Source organism: Drosophila kikkawai, chromosome 2L (genome assembly GCF_030179895.1).
Source record: "Drosophila kikkawai strain 14028-0561.14 chromosome 2L, DkikHiC1v2, whole genome shotgun sequence".
In the NCBI taxonomy this organism is placed as follows: Eukaryota; Metazoa; Arthropoda; class Insecta; order Diptera; family Drosophilidae; genus Drosophila; species Drosophila kikkawai.
Window position 1 is genome coordinate 13,801,134 of NC_091728.1, and position 25,409 is coordinate 13,826,542.

Genomic DNA, 25,409 nt, shown 5'->3' on the forward strand with positions numbered 1-25,409 from the left:
AAAAAAATAAATTATAAATTCTTGTATTACAAATCTATCTGTGTTTTAACCATTAAACCTTTCTTGAAAACTATCTCTTGGGTAGATATTAAACCTTATAGACATTTCTCCTAAACTCAGCAGTTACTTTAATCAAACCTTGTCATCGTGCAAAGCCCACAACAACCCACTGTCACCGATGTCAAATGCAGATGTCTGAGCCAGGCCAGGTAACACATGAACTTACACACCTGAATTTACGCCTGAACTCATACCTTAACACACACACACACACCTATTTGTTGTTGCCGCCCCCAGGAGACACCAACGATTGCTTGTCGTCCCATCTTGTTTGCCACCGTTTTCTGCAGGCCCAGGACCAGGATGTGCAAATGTGCGGATTCAGATTCAGATGCAGATGCAGAATGCTGATGCGGAGGTGGCTCCCAACACCGGGATTAGTTTGCGTTTAAGTGATATTACATGCTCCTTGAGACCGTGTCAGTACCAGCGATTGAAAGCAGAGCAAGGCTCGAACCCACCCTGGTTATCAATTTAGTCCTCTTGAAATTGCTTCAAGGTTTCAGTCGGGAGCAGGCAGAAGCCATTTAAATATTGTTGCAAGTTGTATGAAATTTATAGAAGACCAAATCTAGCTAGGAAAATATATTCTAAAAGTAATAAAAGCTTTTTTTTAACCCTAGACGGTCATGCTTATTTTTCCTACGTTAAGGTTATGCTTCGTCGAATCGACGACGCCAATTTTAAAATAAGTATAATTGTTAAAAAACAAACAAATATTGTAAAAAAAAATTTAACATCGTTTAATTCATCATTTTAACTGTTCAAAATTAGAAATAATAATTAATTCTTATATTAAGAATATACTTAAAAACTAAGAATAAAAAACGACCTTTTTTTCATTTTTCGAACTTTTGTGATTTTGCGTCGTCGAATCGACGAAGCATGACCGTCTAGGGTTAATAAGTAAACTTTAAAAAAGTTTTTAGAAGCTGGCTCAATTTCCTAAAAGAAGTTTGTTCACAATTTCGTGAAAATTGAATATGAAATATGAAAGTTTTTAACCATTTCCTGGCACTTTAATATTAAATTTCCTTGAAGACAAAGCACTAAACGTACCTTAAAAACTAAAAAATTTGTCAGGAAATATTTCAGTTGAGTACTATAACCTTAAAAGTGTTTGAAAAATATTCAAAGGTCAAAATGCCAGTGGATTTAACGATACGCATTCAGAAACCACCCACATTTTCGCGTCGAATAACAAAATCTATGCCCCACCACACCCCACTCTGCACACACACACTCACACACACTCGTCTCTTTGCATGTCAATTGCATATGGCCACAGAAAAATAATTTAAAAATATTTTTGCCAGATATACATATAGATTCTTTCAGCAAGACTGCGCCTCAAATTGCCTTTCAATCACGGAAGTGAAAGGGGTTCCCCTTATTTTTCATAGCTAATAAATGAAACTGACATAAAACGATTGAGTGTCAAAGTGTCTACTTAAATCTAATTGTAACTTTTTTAAATCAGAGCTGAATATTTAACTTTATGGATATTTTTTTCTAGTTTTTTATAGCACATTTAATATTCTCTTTTATTCGCTTGACTACTTTTTTATTGCGCGTAATTTCAAGTGTTCACTTTTCATATTCTTGTTTGGCTTTTCATCGTGATTGTTGGCAGTGTTGACATTTGCCATTCGCATTCTTCCCCGCTTGTGTGTGGTTAGCATTTACATGATGTCTGCATACTATATAGATATATATACATATATGCGCATTTCTATATCTCCCCCGTGTGTGCATTGCAATTAGTTTGAATGGCGAATTGCATATTTGTCTAATGGTTTGCCCTAACCACCATGCAAATATTAACTATTATTTTTATGAATATTTTTATTAGGCTTCCTCAAGCGAAAAAGCATTTTGAAACTTAAAAACCTAATTGGCTAATGTTTTTTATCCTTTAAAGTGGGGTTTAACCCTTGATTTAAATCTAAGTGGAATTGTAATTTGTAAAAATTATAACTCAAGTTTGATCAAATTTAAAACATTAAATTACGGCATTTAAATTATTTCTAAATACACAAATATTCATACATTTCACTCTATTTATCCTCTTCAACTATAGAATTTAAGCCAATAAATGAAAACTTTTAAAATTTATTTTACCAAATAGCTACTCGAATTCCAAATGCAATTCCTTCGAGAACAATAGCCAAGACAGCGAGAGGGCTAAATAACTGCCAACGGAATTGCATCGTAAATTCCCAACGTTAGAGTCCCTGGCACTTTACATATAATCACTTTACCTGCTCGGCTATTCGTTTAACTCCCCCCAATCTACCCCACTTTCCTTTAAAGTACCCACCAAGAAGTGAGAAAATTCTCGGAGAAGAGGCAGCAGATTGTCGCGCTGTTGACGACTTCCGGAACGGAAATTGTTTGGCGCTTTAATGAGCCAAGTGGCTCAAAGTTGACTGGCAGTGGATGCCTCTGCCACTAAGGAGCTAAGGAGCTCTGAGCCGGCGACAAATGAAAAGTGACGTTGGGGCCCGGGCTTAAGCGTCTAAATTGATTTGCCAGATACTGATTTAATTAAAAACAGGCTGCAAGTGCAATGAAGACATCCCCTCGGTTGGTGTTGGATTCCCCTCGAGGGTTTCTTGAATGGAAATAAGTTGGTGACAATAGTTTGAAAGGCTTTGATTTCAATTTAAATTGTCTTTAATATTGTTTTATTTAATGAATATACTGAAAAAGGCAGTCTTTATTAAAATCTATCAGAATAACTGAACCAAAAACCCTAAGTAAACCTATATAAAACATTTCAATGGTTAAATATCACCCAAAAAAGTAATATTTTCCAAGCTATGGCTGACCAGACTTCTCATATTTCTATTGCTATGCTATTTATTCATGCAAATGTTTTGGCTTTTTGCTCAGTTTAATAAACTAAAGCCTTACTGCTCAGTGCCCCAGGGCTTAATTTAATGGGAAGAAATCACGCGAAAAGTCAGCCAGCTGCAGCTGGAAAACAAAAACAGAAGCTAACATACAACTGCCAAAAAAAAAACTTGTGTAATTTTCTTTTTGCGGCCTTTTTACCAACTAACCAGAATAAAAAGTCATTACAACTTGGCCCACACACAGAACGCGAACAAATTGCACAAGAATAATATTTTGCTCTTTTTTGTTGGTTAAGCAACAGCGGCAAAAATTGTGCAAAATGTGAAATGCATGTTGCATTTCGGTTCGCAGTTTGTACTACCAAGCTCTGGATCTCCTATCCTATCTGCCGGCAAAGGGGCCCAATGTTTGCGTAAATTGTGCTGAAGTAAGGACATTAAGTGGTAATTGAGTGTGCCGGCAAGAGCCAAGTGAAAAATGCCTTCCCACTCTTGTCCACATCGCAGGACATGTGAGTAACAGCGGCCAAAAAAGCGCTGGAAGTGGGAACTGGCACGGGTGGAGAAGGAGCCACTCATGATAACCATGATTTATTTCCTCCAGAACTTTTCAATTTTTTTTTTGGCAAGCCAAGCTACCAAATTGAATGCAGCTTTTGGCAGGCAAAGCTGCTTTCAACCTGATTGGCAGGGACCATTTAAAATCTATCTGTAAGTCAAAATATGTGGGTATTATTTTATATATATATATTATCTTTAAGATAATAGTGCGGTAAAAGAAAGGGATTTGGCATAGGACTACCAATTTAAACCGCTTATAAACCTTGTCTTTTGAAATGTTTTTTTGGCAACTAAATAAAATCTAAACTAAGAAGAAAGGCTTTTAAGTGTTGGATTAATTATTATAGTTGCAATTATTATTTGAATTAAGTAAAATTAAATTACTAAAGACAACTTCTAAAGAAATACAAAGTCATCTTTATAGATATTATAGATATTATAGTTCAAGGTTATAAAAAATCTCATCCAACTAAAGTCTCACAATATTAATGTTTATTTCGTAAGAGATTTTTGTTCAAATTTTTTAAACTGTCACCTAAATAAATTTCCCCAATTTTAAAGCCAGATTAAATTACATTTTCCACCTTTGATACCGGTTTTCGTTACAAACAAAAGCAAGGACATTCATGCCACCGTTTCTGGGGCAGAGCCATACACTAAGCAAGGCGACACCTTCCTCAAGGTGGCGCTGAAAAAATGCGTTCCCACGACTTGGTTTCACGCTCCGGCTGCCGGAATACATGCCCCATGACCTTGGCCACCTTTTGCACCCCCTTTCTTCCTTCACTCGCCGCGGCATTGTTTGCCAAAAATAAGCAATGCGAATGCAGCCAGGCAGCCAGGCAGCTCGGGTTGCATATTTATGGGGGCCAGGGCGGCAATTTATGTGGCTCGGGTGGCCGGCCAAAATGGCTTAGGCAAAACGTCTTTGCGCGACAATTTTCATTAAATTTGCATTTAACTTGTTCCTCGAGCTTCCGACATCGGCATCGACATCGAATAATTTATGGCACGGATAGAGTCAGAACTCTGCCAGCGGGATTGGTCGAAGATTATGCAAAGTTTTCGGCGCCTGTTCGCGGCATTCGCAGGACTCGCTTCAACTTTGCCCACGGAAAAGTGCCCACTGGAAATTTCGCGCCTGACTGGAGTCACTTTCGGTTTGAGGGGATTTATACAAAATAAAAAATATTAGGAAATTTAAGAAAATTAGGGTGAGCTTAAAATATTTTCAAAATTTGTTAAAAAAAAAAACCAAAAGATACATAAAAAACCCTTTATTTCCCTAATTTTTCTTTCCAGTACATACATATGTGTGGGTATGGGAGAGATTGTGACAAGCGCGAGAAAATTGGAAAACCAAGGACAGAAATAAAAGCGATATGGACGAGGGACTTAGCCCCTCAAAAGGTCACTTTAAAATTCATAAAATATATTTCCATAACGTGGCATTTTTATGAACAAAACTTTCAATACAAAAAGTGCTCGAAAAACTGGGCCTAATCTCCTAACCAAAATCAGCCTCAAATGACTATTGGTACACACTTGGAGCCGTCCCAGGCTTCAATTAAATTAAAATGCAAATGGCAAGTTGGCAACAAAAAACCGCAAAATAGAAATTGGCCACAGACTGCAATTTTCCAAGCAAAAGGCCATGCAGCCTGCTATCTGGGATTATGTAAGGCGGAGATTGTACATTTTGGGCCATTTTGAGGTAACAAAGCTGCACCTTCTTGGCCTGTTGAGTGCCCGGGTCTGTCACAGGGCTCAACCCCAGGCCACCACCTCTCTAACGCTTCTCCTCCATTGCTCCTCCTTATCAAATGAACCACAAAAGAAATAAATTACAAATTCATTTGGAAATGCATTTCCATGCACATGCGTTTCCATACACCATAGACTCGCTGCTAACCGGAAATGGAAACCAGAACTGAGCCTTTAAGGGGGCAATAAATCCTTATTTGAGTGGATAGTGGCCAAAAGGGTCTGCCTACGAAATAAAACACTTTTAAGTTTTCAGTTTTCTTTAAGAATAGCTGATACTAGGCTTTTCAGAGAATTTAAAGCGTTTTCTTTAGGGAAAAGATCTGCCTTTATATAAGTTTTATATTTTATCTTAAACAAAAACTCTCCTTTTTATAATTTGAGTATACTTTTCCCCAACAAATTTGTATTCTAAGTATCTTAAATGTTCATATTACACAATTTTCTTTAAGCAAAACATATTTAAGCCACAATTCAAGCTTCATGAACCATAGAGTTAATTTGAAAACTTCTTTGAAAGTAATGCTAAGCGTTATGCCATTACTTTAATGGCATTATTTATTGGCTAAGCAACATTTACTCAGTAAAAAGCAACAGGAAAAGAGTCTGCCAGGCAAACTCAATAACATAAAAAAGAAAGAAATACCTTGCGCAATCTAATATTGAAGAGTAATAGGCACTCACCTTTTTATGGGAAATATTTCCGCAAAATTCGCCTGACTTGGTTCTAAACGAGTCTTAATGTGACAGGCAGAGGCAACAGCCTGGGAGGAAGGCTCATCCGCCTGAATTCCCCGAGGCTATGACACTTGTAGGCACTGGTTGCCACAGAAAATAGGATAGACACGCTCGAGTGCCCTGTGATTTTCCCCAAGACAGTGCTCTCCTCTCTGTACGTACAGCCTGGGCCTCATTAATTAGGCAGGACCACAAACTAAAGATACGAATTGAAACAATGGCCGGGGGCGGACCTTGAAAATATGTTGGGGGCCATTCATCATACTCAAGTGTCGGTTGGCGGGCAGCCGCATAAATATTACATTATAATTATGATGGCCAGACGTGGGGCGGGGGGAAAACTTTTTGCTGGAAAATTAATCAAGCACTTGAAAAAAACAAGAGTCCTACAGAAACAGCTCTTGGCCATTCATTATTTTGAATGCTGTCTGGCTGGCTGAGCCGAAACTTTTGCCGGCCAACTAATCGAAGACAAAACATATATACAAACAACGAGGCAATGCGATGCAATGAAAGTTGTGGGAATTGGAATGTGTAATAAAGTCGTTGGCTTGCACAGGAATAAAAAATACAGAAAATTAAATTAAACTAAGAGAAATTTTTCATTAAAGTAATGAAAATGTAGGGCAAAAAAACGGGAAACAGAGAAACCCTTGCAAAATATATTTATAAGTAAATAAATAAATAATAATAAAACATAAATATCTTATAAATAAAAGCTTAATTCCCCTTCTTTTCCATTCTCTCAACCAATATATTCTTCCAGTGTATGTGGCACTAATCAAATTACCAATACAACAGGCGCCTGGCCAATCAATGGCCAAGAACAATGAACGCTGCACACGCAATTGCCGAGACAACGAGATAAATATGGTAAAGTTTGTTAGAGTTGGGCAAAGTTGGTCGGGCCTCGTTGCTGGAATATGCGTTGTGATTTTGAAATGCCAAATCAGGTGACATTTGGCCCCTGAAACTTGCCTTAACCCTTGCTGAAATCCCACACACACGCTCCCACACCCACTCACTCGAACAACATCACGTCTGCGGCATTTGACAAGTTTTTCACACGACATTTTGTGCTGCTGCCAGGGTTTAGAGATGATAAGCTAAGTTTTCGGCATTTGATTCAATTAATAGGGGATTACCCCCGACTGCAGACGCAAAACTTTTCCCGGAAAATTGCACAACTTGTGGCTTGCTTATTTGAAATTCAAGAATGGTATTATACTTCCTATCTTGTAGAATGTTGCTGAAATCTGGGTATATAAGGCTAGTTTCTGATGACATTTGAAAAAGTTAGGAAAGAAAATAGCCTCTTTTATTTTGTAAGCTGATAAAGAGCAGTTTATATATACATAAAAAGCTTGTTAAAATAATAAGCAATATTAAATAATATAAATTAGAGCACTAAACTTTAAATATAAAATAAACTTATATTTTAAATAATTTAAATAAAATGTTTATAAAAGTATTACACTTTTTACAACCCTTCAGCAAAGTTTTAACGGCTTAAAATTTCAATTTCAAGTTCAAAATCAAGGTAATCCTCTACCCCTTCCATATTCTTATTCATAATCTAGCTCATCTTTTCTGTATACATTGTTCTATTTTATTTTTAAACTACTTTCTTCATTGTTTTTATTATAAACCCCATTCAACAGCGTATTAACAAGTCGATGCTTATCTGTAAAATATATATATTGCCACCTGACAGGCGGCGGGTTGATGCCAAAATATGCCCCACTCAGCGAACGCACCTGGTTGAAGGCTGGCTGAGGTGTGGATAGCGCCCCAGGCAGCTCATCCTTATCTTTCTGAGATGCCTCTGCCGCCGCTGCTATCTGGCGTTCATAATCATTTGTCCTTGTGGCTGAGGAGCCTTTTAACCAGGACCTCTCCCACGGATAGCAGCTACATGCACGTACACCCTTGGGTCGAGGGGTTTGCTCGTAAGTTTATCAGTTAAGCGCCATTTTCATGGCATTTCGCTGAAAGTGCAGGTTCAAGTCGAAGGCGAGGCAAAGGCGAAAATTGATTTTGTCCTCTGGCATTTTTGGCTGGCTGGAACGTTAAATTTAATTTATGCCATCGAAATGCAAACACACAAACCAAAAAATGTGATTTACTCGCGGAGTTTACTCGCTGTATTTTGGGTTTTTGCTTCTCCCATCATCAGCCGGCAATTTATGAGCTTACATAAGAGCCTCAAAATTGATAGCCAGGCATTAGATGGCCACTTAGGAGGGGGTGGAGGCGGAAGAGGAAAATCAACCAGGGACCTTGGACTCTGTCACTTTAAAGAAGTTGCTCCCTAACTAAATTCTGCAGATACCGATGATTTTAATTAAATTGCCACCTGAAAACCAACTAGGAAAAATCATCTTGATCTGGGTCCCCCACTGAGCCAAGCCACGGAGTCCACAAGTAATTTCTTTCTGAGCTTCTGCTCTTTTGATTGTTGCGGTGTGAAAATTGTTCAACTGGGAATTGCCAAGGTCCAATGCTTTTGGTGTTTATTTATCTGTTGTCTTTTTTGCTGGTGTCAAGTGGAACGACTTTTTGGGAGTAAAGTTGATAAAAAAAGTAAAAAATAGAAGGAAAAGAAGTAGATTTTTAGAAGCTGAAATATCTCAAAGCGGACCTGTTGGGATTAATCTTTTATAGGATAAAAAACAGGGGCAAAATGTTAGCTCTGCTTTTTATATAAATTTAGAAATATTATAACTAAAATGTCTTTTTTTTAATGAAAATTATAGTATATATATTAATAATAATTGGAATATTTATTAACAAATACAACAATATTAAAATATAATTTCAATGAGTTTCTTTTACAACTAAAGTTTTCCCAGAGGTAATTTTAAGTAATTTTCTATCAAAAATATTTATTAAATAATTTATTTTAATAACAACAAAAATAAAACCAAACATTCTTATGAAAATTCGAAATATTTTCCCTTGTAATTACTCGAAAATAAATACAAACTTATTTAAACTATTTTCTTTTGTAATTATTTCCACTGTTCAAGTTGCCAATCTCAGTGGAGCCTAACCGCATTACAGGGTCTCTTAAGTCTTGAGACACACAAGCACACACACCTGCCACAACTCACTTTTGTTGCCAAAATGTACTTTTTAAATTTACCAGCCTGTCCTTTCTGTCTCCCTGTCTCCTTTTCCAAGCAGGACTTCGGCTGCCATCCTGTGTGTTCTCTGCCATTAAGTGCAACTCACACACCAACACGTGTGTACACATCTTTTGGCACTTTTTCATGGGTCTGGGTTTTCCTTTGGCTGCTCTTTAATTTTTATTTATCTTGCAAGACGTTCGCGAAATTAATTTTTATGGCACTTTTTCCCTTGGCTTCTCCCATTGAATGAATGCATTTTTAATTTCGCAAATGAAGCTTTTTATAACAAAATTGAATCGCCTGTGTGTGCGGTAGATTTTAAACTTTTCCGTGGGTTTATGAGACCGAAGAGGTTGCTCTGCTGTGTGTGATTTTCTTGATGTGATTGTGCTGAACTTTTATTGCCTTTTTATGGCCAAGTAAACAGGGTGGGACATGAGCCTGCTTCGGGCCAAGTTTGTTTAGTCGAAGGAGAGTCCTTAGCTCGAGCGCCTGTTCAGCAATGTTTGGTTACATCTTGTGGTGGCTTTTGGAAAATGTGGAAATTTAAACACAATAATATATATCGAAATCGATAACCCTTTTTTTGCTGCTTCCTTTTTTGAAAAACAAATCCGGAACGTGTAAATATTCAATTAAGTTCTCTGCCATGCCGCCCCTTCAATTACCCCCTGACTCACCGTAATCGAAACAATTGCACTTTGACAGAAAATCCAAAACATTTTAACCATCGTTCAGGTAAACCAATTTTTTGTTTGTTTTTTTCCGCCCACTGGCCACACATTGGAAATCACAGAGTGCTCCTGTGCTCTCCTCTGAAATGGGCTTTTACTTGTTGTGCTTTTTGTCCAATTGCCAACCGCTTGATTTGCTGTCAACCCTGAGAAGGGGGAACACGAGTGGGAGTCGGGTTTTCCCAGGGCTTCCATTCAACCTGCTTTTATTGTGTCGGCATAAATGAAGAGCGAAATAATAGATAAACTCGATTGGGCTGCCAGCAGCAATGCCGGAGCGTTGTAAATTGATTAATTGCATGGCCATTGGGAGTATCAGCTCGACGGCACGTCACCATATCGAATGGATATTCCCCCAAAACAATGTACGTCGGTTGACTGAACGATCTGATACAATTATTTCGATTTGGCATTTGTATATAGTATAGGGCGGGGAGGAAATAACGTGTCCCAATAGCTGCGTTTTCCTTTACTTAATGCCTGAATGCTTTGATATACATGCATATGTTTACGGATTCCTGTACCTTAAATAATTATACATTTAAAATACAGTAAACAAATACATTAAATAATTATTTTAGCATTTAATTAGGCACACATCTTGTAATTACTTATTTTACATTGCTTATTAAAAACTAAAATTTTCTGGAAAAGTTCACAGGCTCGTTTCATAAAGTAAACCTGTCCTTTAGTTTTTATTTTCTCCATGAACAACAAATATTAAAAAAAAAGGGAAAACAGACAAAATTCCCCTGAATTACATTCATCAATCTCTATAGTTTTCCAGCAACAAAAAAAGGATAATCCAGTCACCTCCGTGTAATTCCGCAAGTGACGCTTTGTTAGGAACTCATAATCGGGTATTTATAACGTCAAAAGTTTGGCCTCGCGAGCAAAGTTTTCGAGACGCTGTCCCGTGCTTTCCGCTAACCAAAAATAACTTTTGGCATAGAGGAACTTTGCTACCACTTTCCCTCTGCAGAGCTCTGGTTATGGTTATGGTACTGGTACTGATTCTGGTTCTGGGTCAGCCGTTTCCCTTTGGCGGGCTGGCAGCATTATTAAAGCAGACTAAACTGCGTCACAATGTCGTCAACTTGGGAGACCGGAAATTGTTTTGACGTTTGTTGTGGTTTATAGCCCAACTGATTCGCCATCTCAGCCCTGTCCTCACCCGGGTGGTAGTAGCAACAGGAAGTTATGCCCCAGATCTGAACCTCAACCCTTTAATGGTAACCATAGTTTTTGTTTTTTTTTCCCCTCGACTCTAAATGAGATTGCGGTCCTGTCGCTTAGCTGTTATTTCAGTTCGTTAGCATAAATTTGTGTTGTGTTGTGCTGTCTGAACCACACGAAATTCGAGAGAGTCCTGAACCTAATTATCCTCGGCAGCCGGCAAAGAGTCAACTTTCCATGCAAATGAGTTTAAAATTGTGCACAAAAAATACAAAATAAAGAAAAGCTGAAAAAAAAAGACCGAGAAAGAGCAAAATGCTTAATGAATGCATTGCGCAAATTACGCTGTGGAAGCCACAAGATTGCGTGACGCTGCCTTCAGAAGTCGGCTAGCAATCGAAGGGCAAAGGGGGGGAGGTGAGGTGGCGGTATCTCCTGGACGAGTTGAAAGTTCAAACGCTCCACAGAGTGTCACGGAATTGCTTATTTTTGCGCTTTGGCTTTGGCTTTGGCCGAAGGTCACTGCGACCGACTTGACCCTGCCCGTTGATTGTTTTGTAAATAATAAATGGTTAAATAATTATTTGTGTATTTACACTTTGGGCATTATTCTTTTGCAAATCGATTTTCAGATATATTTGAACTTTATTGCGTAGCCGACGTGTGGGACGAGCTCAAAGGGCAGTCACGAGGAAGTATTAGCTTGACAGCTAAGGTCATTGTTTAATGTATTGAAAGTGTTATATATATTTTTTGTAATCTGTACAAATTTTGTATACTTCTAAGAATTTTTTAAGCCTTAAATTAGTCCGCATTTAAAAATATTTTTGAAACTATAGCTATTTAAAATAAGCGATTTATAACCAGGTTATTCCAGCAATGCTAGGAGTTCTTCTGGCAAAATATGGTCAAGTTAACAACTGTATCTGTAGTTTATCTTGTTTTTTATTAAGCTTAAACTATTTTTACTGTTTCCTTAATATATGCTTATAAAAATATAAAAAGTTCATTCATTTGATTCCATTGCTTCTATTTTTTTTTTAATTATCGCAAAAAAACGTGGCAATCTGGACCGGTTAATCCCTTAAGCACAACCCTTTTTCCTTTTATTTCATATTAAAAACCCACCTAGTCCTCCACTTAAATACAAAAATAAACAATTTAAAAAAATAAGAAACAAAAACAACTAAAAATTACATATAGCTTGCATGTAATTGACATGGAGAATGCATGTGAATACAAATTGATTGTATGAGCGTGTACCATTCGCTACATTAATTCGATTGAATCGATTTTCTTTTTTGCAGGGAATAGGACAAGCTGGATTTGATTGAGCAATCCCTTTTTATCCACATCAAATCAGGTAAAAAACGTAAACACAAATATTATTCCATTTCGTTGGCAATCAAAAACTGTATGGTTTCAGAACAAGCAAGCGGAAATTAAACTAAAAGTTGTCCAAGCGGAATATATATGGGACAGACGAGGCATAACAATTAAGTCTTGCTGGGTAAATAAACCGAAAATAATCTTAATCAACCATCTGACCTACGAGAAAGCATTTAAAGTCCAGGCTCACCTGTTTGTTTAAGCTTTATACCGAGTATGTAGGCCCACATATATCTGTGAGACGAGGCACCCATTAATATGCAGGAGAGCGGAGGAGCTTAGGGCATGGGGCACCGAGAACATATCATACAACGAACATGTTTATTTGGGTCATTATGTAAACAGGACAGGATGGACAAGGAGCAGGACGAGGACCAGGACTAGGACCAGTACTACAACCACGACCAGAGTATGGGGAGATTGACCCCGGTCTAGTAAATATGATAAATGGCTGGTCTTTGAACCCCAAATGATGCATATAATACCTTAAGTTGGTTAGCCAGGTTCTCGAGCTTGTCGGTAGCTTTGGGAGCAAAAATCACAATGAACCGGCGCTGGGGAGCAATGTACCCACTCTTGGTTGCCTTTCCACCCCTTTTTTCCACCGAATTAACAATGCAAATCCTGGCAATAACTTTTGTAGTGCCTATTTATAGGGGCTTTGCCTTCGCCTATCCTGCATTTGCATATGTGTCCAGGCAGGGGGAGTGAGTTTTGGGGGACCCAGGGGTGTGTTTTACGACTGAAATATGCAACAGCAGAAACAGCAGCATCAAACTAATAGAGTCTTGGAGTTTTGCATATTTCCCCGAAAATGTAACACGAAAAAAAGGGGAGGAAAATCACCTCGGAATTTGGAGTGTTGTTTGTCGTAAAGGAAACTCACAACTGAGAAGGAAGCTCGTAAAAAGTAAAACATAAATCCAGGACTACACCGAACTAATTTCATCTGCAGAGAAAAATATATAAATAAGGATATCGCTGGTGATTTATGTTTTAAAAAAAATAATGGAAACACTTGAAAAACATATTCACACAAGCTAAAGTCCTACGAAAGACCGTAAATAAATATTTGAAAATTGTATTGTATTCTAAAAATATATTTCTCACCAAAAATAATAAAATAATCTGAAATGTATATACAACACTTCAGGAAGTTCTTTCTCTTCCCTCAAAACTTTCAACTGGTAAAGATAATGCAGCGAGGTATGAGTAAGTGATATTGAAAATTCTTCAGCCGTTGATGGGCTTTCCGGGAAACAGTCTCGGGCTGTTGAGTCAAATATCCTGTCGGGGGGCTCACGACAAGTGCCTGTCATGCTTGGAAATCAAATTATGTGTGCTGAGTTTTTTTGTGGATGTGGCCAACCAGCTCACTCAACGCTTTTCAAGACGAAGAGCAGCAAACTTTGTGATGATTGCACTTTCCAGAGGATACGTTGGATAGCTTCTTTCCCCGAGCTAAATAACATTTTCTAAGAAGGTTACCAACTGTTTGCTTAAGATTTATATTAAAGTTTCTAAAGCAGAAGTTAAGCTAAGATTTAAGAGTTTTCTTCAGCTTATCTCCATTTCCTTGAACCGGATTTCACGAAATAATTAAATCAATTATGTTGAACAAGTTAAGAGCCTTAAATTCGATGGCTAAAATTAATTTGCTGCTGCCGTGGAAATTGGAAAAACCACCTTCACCGTTGACAGTGTTTGTCATTTGCGCTTCATTTAGTTTTGGCCATTGAACAAGCCGCCTCTGAATGCCGGTTGCCTGGCTGCTGTGGCTGATGACGTCTAAATCAGTCCTTGATGGTTAATCTGGCAATGGAGCTCGAGTCTGGGTATTTATTTTCACGCCCCACTCGGTGTCGCCGGAAATTGCCGGAAACGACAGGAGCCCGTTTTTCGGATTTGTAAGTGGCACAAAAAAATGGAGTTGGCACAACTTTTTGTTTCCCCTGCTTCCAGGAATTTTTTGCCTCTAGGCCTCATGAAGCGTATAATAATTTATTATAGCCGATAACGATAATGAAGAGCACAGTGTGTGTTGTGTGTGTTTATGAGCTTGAGAAATGACAGCTGTTGTTACAGACATTGTCATTTGGAATTCACAAGAGACTTGTTTTCAACGAGTTTTATTTGGAAAAAAATGTAATATTTAGGGGATAGGTATTCCTAGGTGTAATGAACGTTTTAAAATCTTTGCGAGGTAATTTTAAAGATTTTATAATGAAGATATATTAAGTATTATCTAATTAATTAATTATATAGAACCCAAATCCTAAATTTATATCCCGATACACTTTATTATCTTCCTAAATTTTGTTTTTAAATAAATTCTTAGAACCTTCAGGCCCTCGGAAAGAGTATTACATCGGTTAATATGGGAAATAAATAATTCTTTATAAATAATTCATTATTAAATCACTTTAGAAATCGTTAGAAGTACCAACTCCTTCCAGTTTCTAGATAATTCGCCCATCTGGGACTTGTGTACATGCGTATAGCCACGTGTCAACACACATTTTTCAAAAGGTATCCTAATGAACCGCCATCTGTGGGATTGTGGTGGCAAAGGTGGGTCAAATAGTGTAAATAGGAATCTCTCATTTGTTAATCGAGACACGCGCACACAAATCAAAATCACAAGTAATACAAAAAACAAAGAGGGAATCCGCATGGCAGGGAATAAGGCACACCTGCGAGAAGTTGCCATCATGTTTATTTGTTCTATTTGGCAAAAGGAAGGAAGTCCTGTGTAGGCTGACAATTTCTTTTATTTGTATTTTTGTGACACGTGCGAAAAAGTCAAAGTGCTCGATGATTATCTGGAAATCTTCATTGAAGCTAGGCTGCTGCTGAGTTATGCCCTAGATCAAAATTTATATTAAATATTTAAAATCCCCACAAAACATTCTTACCTGACCGAGCAAATAGTGAGTATTTGTATTTGTTTTATTGTTTTTCTCCTCCAGTTTACTGCTTTTGATATAATGTTGGCTTTGTTCCTCTGAGTCTTGGCAATTGCTTCTTTTCGGCAAGATTATTTCAATGTCGTCCTTTTCCCAGTGGCCGGGAAGACTCTAGTTTTTCACTTGATTTAACATGCAAAGCACAATTTCACAAGAGCTTCACTTGATGTATGTATGTATGCTCAATTTTTTCTTTCTGTGAGAGCTGATGACATTTTGGAGTACATATCAGGTTAAATTTTCTTTTAGTTTAAAGTTGAATTAGGAACAAAAAAAATTCTATACTATGCAAGTGGGGAGTATTATTTGAAGCACATTTTCTGCACTAATTGCAGCACAATTCACTTGCTTACACGGGGCGTAGACGTTATATTGCGTATACGTTATGTACGCCTTGCCTTTGTATTTTTCGTTCATTTACTGGATCTTCTATAAATATAACAAAAATATATACTTAAATAAACAATAAACATAATTTCTGAACAACATTGTAATACGAAGAATAAATAGAATTGCTTGCTATTTAATATTTCGGGTTGTTCAATATGGTTCTATATCTCATTTAGAATTTTATGAAATTGTTCCTGGAAATGCAATTCATTTTAAACTAAGCAATGCGAGATGGTTGCTATTTCATGATGTGAAATCAGTTCAATCATGCGAGAAATAAACATCAATAGAAAATCAAAGGGAGTCTCGCATTGCATTTCCTATGCACTTAAAATGGCTCTTCTTGACAATGGTATTTTTATTTTAATTAAAATGAGACTTTAGAAATCTCTTAAGCATTTAAAGATTTCAAAATTAGTCTCGTTAATCAACTTTACCTTATTTATAATTAAATTGATTAAATATTTGAGGATTAGTTTCCATTTTTATATATTCCTCAAAAAAGCAAAATAAATGTGCTAGATTTTGTTTGTCATAAAAATCTCACTCAAAACCATTATTAAACATTGAAATAATGTACCCAAAAGCGTTTAAAAATATAAGAAAAACAATATTTAACCTCAAAACAAAAACAAAACTGCACATGATTTATATTTTCAACTTTCTGTAATTGATACTTTGTTGAATAAATCTCTACAAAATATATATATTTCGAAGGTCCCTCTGTACCCTCCTCTATTGTGGTAAATATCCATTGAAACGTTCAGTTCATAAATCACATTGCTCTATTCCGATGTTTTGACATCTCCATGCAGTTTTTCGGAATTTATTGACTTGCACAAACATTTGCATAAATATTTCAGAAATCACGTTCACATCGAACTCGCGAACTCACATTCGTATGGTTGTATATATATATTTCTTCTTTTTTTTCAGTACGAAAACGGATGAAATATTATCCGAATAGCATTCGGTTGCACTTTGGCCGAGAACGCTCTATTTTCACAGTTCGCATTTCGCGTCCGAATCGTTTGAGATGCCGCGACATTCTGACGAAGACCGCCCGAACCAACGCCAATCGTCCGCTGATTTTGGCCAAGTTAACGGACCTAACAGGGTCTAATAACAGAGCTCTGTTGGCCAACAGGCTGGCAGGCAGGCAGGCAGGCTTCCCCCACATCTGCGTCACGTGCTGCTGGCCTTTGTTGTTGCATTGAACTTGAACTAGTGGCGAATTGTTGCTGCTGCTGCTGATGTGTTGTTGCTGCCTTTCCCACATTGGCGCGCATTTTACCGGCTGTTTATTCCTGACCTGGCTTATTCTCACTCTCGGCCCAGTTTACACTGCGCAGGCGCTCTTAATTGGGGTGACCATGTTTCCAAATATTTTTATTTGAGTTTTGGATTTTCTTTGGCACAGTCATAAAATAATGAACAGAAAATATGCTTAGGACTTTATAAACCAGGCAATTCAGACTAAGTATCCAAGGTGGCGTCAACATAGACTGGTTTTAAGTAGAAAACCCTGCGGAAATACAAATATCCATTGCACTCGTTAAACTGATAATAATGTTTATCGTCTGGGACAACTTAGTACTTAATTTTACCAATGGAATATAGAATGAGGGGTTTTGCTGAGCTACGATACCAGCCATAATGTTCAACTTTATTGCAGCGGAAGTTGTTGGCAGTGCGGCGGAAGTTCCGTCAGCTAAGTGCTCGCAACTCGCATCTCGCGCAGCAGCTGCAACGATGATGAGCAGCTGTGGCAGCCGAAAGTAAACGATGCATATTTCATTATTGTTTTTTATGTTTTTTTTTTAAATTCCAACTGACCATATGCATTAGGGTTTCTCTTACACATCCATCTTTTTTGGTTATGATAATAAATAAATGTAATTAAAAGTTTTTGGCTTACAAAATAAATAAGAAAATTAAGTTTTTTAAATTTCTAGAGAAACAAGATATAATTTTATAAGTGATGATATTTAAAAAAATAAAATAAAAGGTAAGTAAATTGGCAAACTGTGGAAACACAAGGGGGAAAGACAGCAATTGGTAAAGGTAATCTTTTAGGAAGTCGTATTAAAGCCTTTTAAAAATATATTGAAAAAAATTTAGTAAAGCTTAAATATATATACATACCTACTACTATAAATAATAAAATATAATAGATAATATTACAAGATATTAATAAATGATAATATAACTATAAATATTCATTTTATTAAGCTCCTATTCAATTTTGTCCGAATAACTAAAGGTCCTCCCTTTCATCTAAATAAAATAAATGTAAAAATATCAACGTCTATAAGATGAATCCCTTAAAGTACACAATAGCTTGTTGCGAACAACTTTTAAATTTATTTCCATCGATTTCCGGCTGTCGTTTTGATGCGTTCGACCAATCCTCGGACTCAAGTGGCAGTTGCAACGTGAACTTGATACTGAAAAATTGAACAATGCGGGAAAACTTGCAACGTGTGTGTGCTGCTGGCTGAGGAGGGTGTGTGTGCCGTCTGTTTGAGAAGATTTGCTTGCATAAAAGTTTACAAACAAAAATCAATCGTCTGTGCCAGCGGATTGGCCGCAATGTCACTCGCTTCGTAAGGACATTAGGCAAAAGCTGCCAAGTGCATGTGTTTAAAGTTGGGATTCCCAATGTTTGCGGGTGCATAAGCCGCAAAACTAACCAGGGAACAACTACTACAAAAAATTCTTATTGTAAAAGGTTTTACTTCTTCGACTTTCTCCTAGTTTCATGGCCAAGTTCAAGTGGAAAAGTAGCACAAGTCGCGGGATGCGCACAGTACTTTGGCATTAAATTGTGACCGACAAGCTTTTGGTAAATAATTTAAGTACGTGTATTCTGGGCTTAGGGAAGATGCCCAGGATGGGCGGAATTAAAAATAAAGTTTCCAAAGACTTTGAATGCAAATTTAATTTTGAGTCGCAGCATGGCGCATGCAATGGAATTTAAATCAATTGTCCCCGAACTCCGGAGTTCCGGCTGAAGAGCCCGGCAAATACTACACCCCCCACTGCCTTTCAGTCACAATTCAATTGAAATTTAATTGATTTTACCCAGCAGTTGGGCAAACATAAAACGTCAATGCGGTTGGCCAAGCCAAGCAGCCAGAGAAGGAGCTCCTCCTCATCAAGGGCAATTAATTTCAACCTCAATTATTGTTGTCGATAGCTTAAGTTTCTGTTGGAAATATGTTTACCTTGTTGTATAAATATATACATTTTATTAAATAGTTTTCTGCCTATGAATATAATTTCAACAAAAGGTAAATAAATTGACATTGCATTGCCATAAATGAACAACCTTCCCATTGACAGCTTGATGAATTATCAAACAAAAAGCTTAAATTTATAGCATGCTTGACATTGGGGTTACAACCAAAACCAAGGCATTCATTCTGAAATCTTCTGCCATAAATTCCCCAGCCCGTTTTAATAATCATTTATTTTTGAATGGCATTTCTCGTAAGCTTTTTGTTTTCTTCAAATACCAAAATGCACATATACATATAACATTTCCCTTTCTTGGGCATTGTGAAACCCGAAATAACTTATTTTATGACCAAAAAGATATATGAACAAATTTAATCAAATGCCTCATCTATAAACTGAAGGAAGTAAAGCAGCTCAAGGCCGTAAAGCTGATGGAAGAAAGAGATTTTGGGCCTAAGAATAAGTCAAAGGAAAGAGCCTTAACCATTTACGACTCAACTAGGCGTGGCGTTATAAAAATCAAGCTTATAGTTTCTGTTCCGGAAAACAATTTCTCGCATTATTCATAAACACATCATTGTCATGTGTAGGCCAAGAAACTCTATGAGGTTAAAGTAGTAAAAATCTTGATATAATTTTTTAAGTTTTACAAGAAAGAAAGAGCTTTTTTCGCTTTAGTTTGTATTAAATTATTACTATTAATTATATCAGTTATAACCCTTTAAATAATATTACCAACTGGTTTCATGGTTTTAGCCATTTTAACCTCCTTTAACAGCCAAGAAACCAGCAGGCAGGAAACTGGCGCTAACTTTCCATATCCCCACTAATTAAGACATGCCGAGAACAGCCAGCGAATGAGCAAATGTTGGCCTGCCAAGTCAAACTTTGGCACGTTGGCAAATGTTTTGGCACACTCGCCTTCTCGGGTGAGCCGTCTAATGAATAATGACGGCCCAGAGGGGCATATTGTAAGAGGTCCTGAAAGGACCAGCAAGGCAGACAGCACTTTGCGCTTAGCATGCGTGTGCAAATCAAACGCGTCCTTGAAGGCTGGATAAGTGCACAGAGAGAAAATCTAAGCCTAATTAAAAAAAAATTAAAAATAATGAAAGCTATTAAACAAAAATATATAAAAAATATTTGTATATAAAAATGTCGAAGATTTAAAAGCATATTTATATTAATTAAAGATGTCAAACAAATAAATTCTCTTTTAAATTATTCTAGGGAATATTATACATTTAATTTACTAAAGGGATTCACGATACCTTAACTCTCTGTCTCAATACATATTTGTAGTTTTAAAAATCTTTAAAAATTGTAAAAAATAAACAAATATATATTTTCAGTGAAATTGGTACTTCAAAAAATGCATTACATTTTAAATGGATTTAAAAACTCTAGTGCTTTCTGGAGCTCCCCAAATTAACTTAATTTATTTGTTTAAGTTGTCAATTAGCTAACCTTAAAACCCCTAAAATTCTCAATTAAAAAATATATATAATAATATATATATGAAATGTACATATGAGAAAGGTAGTATTAAGTAAGTATTAAGTATTATTTCTTAAATATTCGCTATCAAAAGTCACTCGATTTTTGTACAGTGTTTCGTTCACGGATAGAGTAAAGAACACTGAAATATCCTCAGGCATCGACAATTATACAAGCGATTTGAGCCCATTTCTTTCTTTGGGCCAAACTTTTTCCAGGTCTGGTCGCCAAAGTTTGAGCCAGTGGGTGGTTTTTTTTTTGTTTTTGGCTGGCTATTGACTTGGCCCGAACCCGGCTTGGGCTCTGCTTTGCTTTTGCATACTTTGCGGAGCACGGCGCAACGCAATTTGTTCGAATGTCCTGTGTGTCACGTTTGCGTCCATTCTGGCCAGCTTTTGTTTGGCACTTTACTGTTTGCTCTTGTGCCATTTTTCCGCAGCTGCAGCTCCGCTTTCCACCTTCTTCCCTCTGCATTTTATACGTTCATTGGCTTTGATGTTGTATGGCTGGAAAGTCTAATGAACCCTTTGGCTAAGGCAAAGGCACATAAAGCACAAGCGAACACAGCCCACATTGAGATAGATAGCGTCCATGTACGCTTTTAATAGTTTCTTTGTCCAAGGTCTCCGCACAAGATGTATATTCGCATCTGCATCCGGCCATCTCGGCGGCACAACACATGGCGGGTGTGTGTGGGTATGCGTGGGTGTGTGTGGGGAAGGTTCAATGATTTCCCTTTTGCACTTGGAAAAACGAATTCCCCGGAAACTTGGGTATTAGGTCTTTTATGATCGTACTTAGCGATAAACTAACAAACAAAGCTGTAAACTTATAATCTTTAAGGGTTTATTATGTAGTTTATTGGTTGTAAAATTAATAAAGTTTTTATTTTCTTTATTTCTTCCATTTAAATTTAAGATTGAGAAAAGTTTAATAATTTTCTAAACAAGAATATTGTTGAAATTTAAATCTTTTTAAATTTAATTTACTACCTTTTCTCTTGTACAGAGTGTAGAATAGTCTTTAGATATTTTAAGATATTTTTTAAGTACCAATTGCCTGTTTTCTTGACTCTTCAACCATAAGGACCTGGCTCAAAAGCAACTTAAGGACTATGTATAATTTTCAAATGGTTTTACTGTTTATCCTCGGGTTGACAACAACATTATCCTCAGAGCTGGGCGTGTCTTTCGAGGACTCGCAGAGTATAAATGTTTAGCATATGTTTAGTACTATATCTCACATTAATGTGTTTCTAAGAAAACAGTTTTACAAAGAGACAGTGGAATAAATACAAAAGAGTCCTTATAGGTTGAAATATTTAAAAAAATAAGTTGTAAATTAAAAATATTATTTTTTAAAATATCAAAGTATCAAATACCTATACCAGTATGCTTAGAAAACTGCAGCAATTGTATTTCTTTCATATGAAAATTATCATTCAAAATTCCTGCTTTAAAGGAAAGGAATACTTTCTCCCAAAAGGGCAATTTGTCAATTCTAAGAATTTCCCAAAGGCCTGGGCTATCTACACACATGCATAAATGTATATGTACGTAAAGAGAAAGTGCAGAAAAAAAATCGCGAAATTGAAACTGTATCCATGTGACGGAAGTGGCGCTTGTTCCCCTACACAGGCATCAAGGAGTAAATTGCCCCATCGTGTCGGATGTTGGGAGCAAAAAAAAAAAACTGCCCTGGCAAATGAAATTTCAGCTTTATGAAACCGTGAACCGAAGCCTAGGGCAACTGGCTCAAAAAGAAAGGCGCGAATACCATGTTGTTCTAAAGAAAATTTGAAGTTGGAGCAATTAAACTAGCGAAACCAAGGAGAAACTGTAGAGCCTTACCATGCTCTGTGTTTTATATAGAACTTCCCTTTAAAATTCAGCTGAAAAATAGAAAAAATAAATTTTCCAAAATTTTCTAATCCATAAAGAATTAATAAGCTCTTCATCTCCCATTACTTAAATTTTTAAGTATATTTTTTACATCATTTAAGCAACAAAAACCCACAAAGTGTACAGCCTTGTGTGGTAGCTTAAGCTTAACAGATTCTGTCCCTCACATTTGATAAGGGTCCTAGGACACTAATCCCCAGACAATTATTATTCCATACAAACTGCCAATTAATGAGCTAAAAAGAAAATTGAATTTCATAGGAAACGGCCAACTTAAACATGAGCTTTGCATTCCAAGTAGCCCTAAGGATCTAGGAATTTCTTTCGAAATTTCACCCCCAGAAATCGTCCAATATTTAACTCTGGCAAACCATTTATAATTCAATTATGTTGATGTTTTAACAACAGTGAGTGGAAGATATCCTTCTAGGATAGGCAATAGCCGGCGGAAGTTTATAATTACAGGTGGGGAAACCCCTTTCGCCCATCACCATTATCATCATCAACGTTGTCATTGGCCCAGGGCACGTTTCGTGTCAATAACTTACAATTAGCCCCGGGGGGAGGTGAAAGTTGGTAGCTGATTGCTGGGGTGGGAGCCAAGAGGCGTGGCCATAACTAATAGATAATAATGACAGGAGAACGTCAAGTGCTGATGGCACTGTGGTTCAGTGGCCTTCTGTTCGCCTGCTCCTTGAGATGGATGGCCAGGTTCACTGAGCCCTGCATGCCATGCTCGTCGTGTATATATTCATCAAGGAGTGCTAAAAATATTCTTGGCCAAAAAACTTAATAAATTGAAGACAAAAATATTCTAGCAAACACGCCACATTGATGGGTCTTTTGCTACTATTTTTGTTTTATTTTTACAGGGGGCATCACTTTAATTAATTTCTTTCCTTTCTAGTTTAATTACTCATAGCAAGCCGTACTTTTTTTACTTTTCCTTAAAGCTCCTTGAAGTGGCCATAAAGCTAGTGGTCAAGGGGCTTAGGGAAAAGCTGGTGAAAAGAAGGGAAAAGGAAAAATAAAATGGAATAAAGTCAACTAAATGAAAAGGGAAATTGGAAATTAAAAGCAGTGTATAATTATTTTTTAATAAATATTAAAATCTCCCGAAACCTCTGCTTCTCTTTTAAATACAAATTCATAAAACCCAAAGTCTGCACTCTTCATTCTTTTATCGTTATCTAAATCCAGATAAAACCTTGAAACAATTTAAGTACCTTTAAGTAAAGTTCCCAAAATTGAAAACTCTCTAAAAAGGTTCTCACAAAACCTCTTAAGTGAATCCAAAAACCCTTACTCTCACCTCACCGACTCAAGTGTGGTGTTTAGCTAGCCATTTTGACCATTCGTTAAAATTGTGTTGGCAATAAAAATAAATTCAAGTGAAGCGAAAAGTTTTTTATGCGCGTTAACCATTTGGAAATCGAAACCAAAGGCATGGTGGGTGGGCTGGGCAAGTGTGTACTCCTACGGCCAAGCAGAGGCATTAAAAGTTCAAAATTCTACTCAAATTTCATTAGAGCTTCTTCTTGGCCCCGAAAGCCACTTCAGAGTTTCCCGACATGCGATTGCGAAGCCGGCATTCCAAGAGAGAGATATATGGATATAAAAGACGCCCCCAAAAAGTCCTTTTTGTCAAGCTTAAAGAGAGGGGGAGAGGGAGGCCCTAGAAGGTGGAGAAGGATACGGGCCACAGCTTATATTTATAATCGCCTTCAACGCCATCGGGCGCACAACATATTGAAATTGTCTCTCTCTGCGGCAGGAGCAGCATCAGCATCCCATCGGTTCAATGCACCATGTCGCCTATGCAACGTGATTTTAAAACCCAAACTGGTCTGGTTTTTTGGTCTGGTCAAAGTTGAATGGTCAGCGGCAGCAGCTCAGAGTCAATGCTCAGGGTGGTGTATGTTTTGCCAGGCGGTTAGCTGGTAATTTAATTGCCAAATGCAAATTCCAAAACTGAATCCGAATTCGAGTCCGAGTCCCCTAAGTCCCGCCATCATAAAAAACACGGCAAGGTGGCACTCACAGCATCCAATTAGGCGCTGCTCCAGGTGCGACAGACTGGCGGCAAGGCATGTTCTCTCTCGAATTAAACAAGGGCCCCATCTTGGTCGTTTAAGATGGCTAGAGTCCAGAAAAATGCCTTCAATTTGCATACCGAACGAATTATTGTCACGTTAGTGACTTGAAAAGGGGACACGTCCCCAAAAAAAAAGGTTCATCTGATGTATGTGATTGTATTTTAAGGAATTCTGGGAAGTGTTTCTTTATTTGAAAGGCTTGGGAATGTGTGAAATATTTCCAGAAAAACTTCATGTAATCTGTCCCTTTTTTTCTGTGAACATTTTCCTGACACAAATGGGTATATATCAACAATCTGTTTAGTTCAAACATAAGTTTTGATATAAGGGAAAAAATCAATGATAGGTAGTTTAAATATATAAAATATATTAAGTTTTAAATGAAGTGTGAAAGCATTAAAGCAGTTTTAATAAGTAAATTACTCTTGGTCAACACGGCGTATGAGTTATTTTTTTATTGTGTTTGAATAAATAAGGGAGCCTTACAATTTAAAAGAATTTTCTATATTTTGAATAATATTTTCCTATACATTTTAAAGATATAGATAAATAAGACTAGCTGTCGACCCTAATATCCCTAATATCCTGCTATTTTCTAGGGCAACAACTGCTGCCTTCATTAATAACCGATTTCTGTTTGCCTTTTATAAGCTCCACATACCTAGAAGAGTTCTTTCATTCTTTAAACTTCCTTTTTTATTCAATATTTCATTACTTCTAAGCATATATATTATATGTTTTCCACTGTGGCATCACGAATTCACACACTTCCCACTCATTTCTTGGTCACTTTATGCCAATTAGCGTGTCTCGCTCTCGTAATTATTATTATTATTGGACAACATGCGGTGCTTGGGCGACACAGTCAATAACTGATTGTCAATAACGACCCCTACACATGTCGCACT

At 37.1% G+C, this 25,409-nt stretch overlaps 1 protein-coding gene across 5 annotated transcripts in view; it reads right to left on the reverse strand.

Annotated features, from left to right (window-relative positions):
- The window catches only part of TrissinR (Trissin receptor), a 32,808-nt gene extending 16,009 nt beyond the window's left edge, over positions 1-16,799 (reverse strand). For 3 of the 5 annotated variants that reach the window (XM_070283249.1, XM_070283247.1, XM_070283250.1), the window contains exons 1-2: positions 16,663-16,799; positions 15,327-15,806 (exon numbers count right to left, since the gene is read on the reverse strand). The gene's annotated coding sequence lies outside the window, so the exon portion shown is untranslated. Of the gene's footprint in view, positions 1-15,326; positions 15,807-16,496; positions 16,513-16,662 lie in introns of those variants that run through there. The other 2 variants (XM_017166088.3, XM_070283248.1) reach the window with 2 other exon arrangements.
- Between the last annotated feature and the right edge of the window lie 8,610 nt (positions 16,800-25,409).